Source organism: Lynx rufus, unplaced genomic scaffold (assembly GCF_022079265.1).
Source record: "Lynx rufus isolate CCGP_SWC_20201006 ecotype Redwood Valley unplaced genomic scaffold, mLynRuf1.p SCAF_1, whole genome shotgun sequence".
Classification (NCBI taxonomy): Eukaryota; Metazoa; Chordata; class Mammalia; order Carnivora; family Felidae; genus Lynx; species Lynx rufus.
This window is the reverse complement of record NW_025814823.1, coordinates 25,465,820-25,470,939: the sequence shown is the minus strand read 5'-3', so window position 1 is coordinate 25,470,939 and position 5,120 is coordinate 25,465,820.

Sequence of the window (5,120 nt, the reverse complement as noted above, 5' to 3'; positions counted from 1 at the left end):
CGAAACAGTGTGTTCACAGAACTCCAAGGATTCACTTTCAGAATTCAAGTTGGAGAGTAAAGAAGAGATGGTGTCAGCTCAAGCCGGGCGCACTGGAGAAACAAGAGAAGGGAATGAGAGAGAGGTAGCTCTGGACCCAGGCAGAGGCCATCACCTCCGGGAACCTCGTTCCTTCATCTGTAAATGGAAAGGATGCCTCTTTGGCCCGAAGGAACCGATGAATGTAAAGACTGCTGCCATGGCTCTTTGCAGCAATACATGCAGGTTCCGTCCATCTGTGTTTACTCTTTGACCCAGCGATTCTTCCAGGAGTTTACCCTGAAGCTACCCCTCCTCCAATAAAAACGATCTATGCAAAAGCGTATTCATTATGCTATTATTTGCCATAGCTAAGTGTTGCAAACAACCTGCATGTCACGTGTATTAGTCTTCTATTGCTGCCTAACACATTACTGCAAATTTAGCCGAAAGCAACACCTATTTATCAGCTCGTAGCTCTGTCGACCAGAAATCTAACATGGTGTCTGGGTTCTCTGCTCAGGGTATCGCAGGGCTCAGTCAGAAGATGAATCTACCTCTGAGCTCATGCCTATTGTTGGCAGAACTTAGTTTCTTACGGTGGCAGGTCCTTGCTGGGTGTCAGCCGGGGGCCACTGTCGGCTCCTTAAGGCTACCCGCATTCTTTGCCACGCAGCTCTTCATCTTCACACCGGTGGCGTCAAATCCCTCTTGTGATTTGCAACTCTGACTTCCCTTCTTTTTTTTTTTTTTTTCCAATGTTTATTTATTTTTGGGACAGAGAGAGGCAGAGCATGAACGGGGGAGGGGCAGAGAGAGAGAGGGAGACACAGAATCGGAAACAGGCTCCAGGCTCTGAGCCATCAGCCCAGAGCCTGACGCGGGGCTCGAACTCACGGACCGCGAGATCGTGACCTGGCTGAAGTCGGACGCTTAACCGACTACGCCACCCAGGCGCCCCCTGACTTCCCTTCTGAGACCAGCGAGAGGAAACCCTGCTTTTAAAGGGCCTGTGTGATTAGGACAATCTCTCTATCATAGGATCGACTGGTTTGGGACTTTAAGACATATGTAAAGTCCTTTCACAGCCATACCTACATGAGTGTTTGATTGAATGGCTGAGAGAAGGTGTGTGTACGCCGATGACCAAGAATCTTGGAGCCCGTCTTCGGACCTGGCCTATCACGCTCAGGAAGTTGAGTAAATGCCCTGGGTCCATCCATACAATGAAGAACTATGCTGTAGTAATGAGGGACAAAAGAGGCCTCTGGGCCCTGCTCCTATGAGTCACGTCATTATAAGAAGGAGATTTGACCACAGAGACACATATACTGAGGGAAGAACACCAGACGCAGAACTTGAAGCTATGCAGTTGCAGGCCAAGGAATGCTGAGGGTGGCCGGCCAATTGCGCAACACTAGGAGAGAGACGAGGAGGGATTCTCCTGTAGAGCCTCCAGAGAGAACATGGCCCTGCCGACATCACGAGTCTAGACTTCTAGCCTTCAGAAGACAGAATGAATTCTTGTTTTTATTTTTTTAAGTTTATTTATTTATTTTGAGAGGGATCGAGTGAGTGGGGCAGGGCAGAGAGAGAGAGAGAGAGAGAGAGAGAGAGAGAGAGAAGCAGGCTTTGATCTGCCAGCACAGAGCCCGCCGTGGGGCTTGAACTCACGAACCATGAGATTGTGACCTGAGGCGAAACCGGACACTTAACCAGCTGAGCCACGCGGGCGCCCCTCAATTCTTGTTTTTAAAAGCCATCCAGTTTGTGGTAATCTGTTATGGCAGCCGTGAGGAAACTAATACACTGGCCAGTGGCCAGTGAGGACATGAGCCCTGCCAACAGTCATGTGAGTGAGCTTGAAAGAGGATCTTCTAAGACCTGCCAACGGCCAGGCTGAGCGCACTTGGAAGCAGATTCTCCCCAGGTGAAGCCTTGACGCGCCTGCAGCCCCAAGTGCCACTTTGTTTGCATTCTTGGGAGGCCTGGAGCTACAGGTGCTTCCGGGGCCTCTCTGGATTTTTGACCCACAGAAACTGGGAGCTAATACATGTTTGTTATTTTAAGCTGGTAAGCTTAGTTATACAGCAATAGATAATTAGCAAATATACTTATATACAATTTTATATTTCTTTACTTGGGGGACAATGGAAGAATAAACCAGAACCTAAGGAAAGTGCTTATGGCTCAGAAGTGAGTGGGACCAGAGTGCAGGGAATGGGGAGGGAGTTTAACCTTTGTAAGATTTTATTTTGAACCACGTGAATGCTTTATACATTCAAAAAATGGAACCGAAGGAAAAAGATGAAAAAAGCAAACTCTAACGTTGATGCAAAGAAAAATAGCAAACCTAGCAATATTTCGAATAGAGAACATAACCATACCAACAAGCAATTCAAGTAACATTTGAGCGTAGTACTCTACCTGTACACCATTTAGAAGGATGTGTTATAAAGATACAAAGAACCGTCAAGAAATCTTGAGTTTAGAAGTTTTGTTGCTGCTGATAGAACTGGTATGTAAGTCTCAACTATTTTCTGTACATTGTAGAATAAATGAACACATAGATTGATGCTGAAAATGGAGGAGAGGGGATATTCTAAGATACCTTTTAAATCGGGAATTAGGGGCGCCTGGGTGGCGCAGTCGGTTAAGCGTCCGACTTCAGCCAGGTCACGATCTCGCGGTCTGTGAGTTCCAGCCCCGCGTCGGGCTCTGGGCTGATGGCTCGGAGCCTGGAGCCTGTTTCCGATTCTGTGTCTCCCTCTCTCTCTGCCCCTCCCCCGTTCATGCTCTGTCTCTCTCTGTCCCAAAAATAAATAAAAAAACGTTGAAAAAAAAATTTAAATCGGGAATTAGGTTTTAATTTAAGGAGAAGAATAACATCCCAGTAAGCAGTGAGCACAGCAAGTACTCAGATCTAATTTTCTAAGTGCCATTTCCTATTAAAAGGAACTAGGGTTTTCCTGTCTAGGGCACAGAACAGTCAATGAAAAGTTAGTAGGTCTTGTGTTAGAAAACAAGGAAGTGCTCGAAGATTGATAGGATATATATAAGAATAAAGGAGCCAGGTGTGGGGCTTTCCACTGGCCAAATATGGGCAATTTGAGCACCAAAAATAATAGTGGGGTATTTGATCATAGTAATTGAACTAAATTGAATTAAAAAAAAATGCAGGAGTCCACACTGTTACTCGAACAGGAGGGGAAAGGAGCTGTGACTGGGTTGAGAAGCAGGGGGAAAAAGAGAAAAGGAGAAAAAAGGGGGTACTCTTCTTTAGACAGGTAGAAAGATTGATAGATAGCATTAGAAAAATCACCATCTGGTAAGTGTTCATGAGTGCGTGCTACACCCCCTGGACAAAAATATTAGCTGGGTTCAGCCTATTACTGCAGATAATCTCTGTTGTGGTGGGAGAGAGGGGTTGTCAAAATAAAAAACAAACGGAGACCAGCCTGGAAAATTCTCTGAGCAGACAAAACCAGTTTAATCATACAACACTCAATTTGCAAGACTAACTCACTCTGGGTCATTTCTTGCTTATGCCTCTGGCAATCATAAGCAAGACTTGAACTCTTAAGGTTGATAGGAGGTAACCACTGATCAATTCCCTGTCATTTAGGAGAATTCTCATTTCATAACCAATCACTGTGAAAAGCAGCCACTGCTCCCTTGCTATATTAGCTGCTTTATGACAACATACTCCTGAGCCTCATTCCGTGTTTGCTTTGAATGCTTCCTGTTTGCAAACTGTCTTCCTGATGTGTGCACAATAAACTTTTACTGATTACTAGTTTGATGATTCATTGGTTTTAGTTCTATCATTTCTGAACTTTTGACAGTATTTTTGTGGAGAGATCTGCCAGCGCATGTCTGGACTAAGTGATCCATCTTGGCATCACGGATAATGGGACTAAAGAACACTGTGCCTTCTTGTGGAAATACACATCGCCTCCTACTTTTCTTACTAAAATGTTTAACCTGAATCTAATCATGAGAGGGGCGCCTGGGTGGCTCAGTCACTTGAGACTGAGCGTCTGACTTCGACTCAGGTCATGATCTCCCAGTTCAGGAGATCACCCCCCCCCCCCCCCCACGTAGGGCTCTGTACTCACAGCTTGGAGCCTGGAGCCTGCTTCAGATGCTGTCTCCCTCTCTCTGCCCTTCCCCGCTCATACTCTCTCTCTCTCTCTCAAAAAATTAAATAAATAAATAAAAAATAAAGTGAATCTAATCATGAGGAAACAATTTGATAAATCTAAATTGATACAGTGTACAAGACAATTGGCCTGGACTTTTCAAATACGTCCAAGTGATGAAAGATTTCTAAAAAGTGGGAGTGCTAGAACTTGGGTAGTAGACTACAGGAGTTTATAAAGACACGTTATTAGGCAAAACAGGTGAATCTTGGGTAGAACCTGAATTTTTCAAAGACGTGTGTGTGCACGTGTGCTTGTCTATGACGTTTTGAGACAAAGGGAATTAAAAAAAAACAGTATGTTAAATGATATAACAGAAGTTGCATTAAATTTCTTGCATGTGATAGTGGTGAGGTATTTAGGGGTGAAGCAGCGTTGTGTGCAACTTTACAAAGGGGGGGGATCTATCTAGTGAAGAGAACGCAAATGTGAAATGGTAGCATTGAGAGAAGTGCACACTGTCCATAGCACTATTCTTTCAACTCTTCAGTCGGTTTTGAAATTTTTCAAACTAAAAAACTGGGATTAAAAAAAAAGAAGTGCAAGTTTGTTTACTTCCTCTGACTTCGGAGGTTCACGTGGACACAGAATCAGCACCCTGAGAAGCCTCCTGTTCCGTGGCTCTCGGTGCGTTCCCTAAAGTTTCTCTTTCACTGCGGAGTCGAGACCCAAGGCCGTGGGAGGTGTCATCGAGTCCCCGACAGCTACCACCCTTGTCGGTGGGGAGCCGGCTACTCAATATCTAGGTGCCTCCGCGGCCAGCCAGTCGCCCGCCGCCATGGGCGTGGCCGCGGCCGGAGCGGCCAATGGGAGCCGCGGCGGGGGGCGGGGCCGCGAGGGCGGGGTGGGCGGGGCCGGACGCAAGTCGCTGTGCTGCCCTCGCTGCGCTGCAGCGTGTTC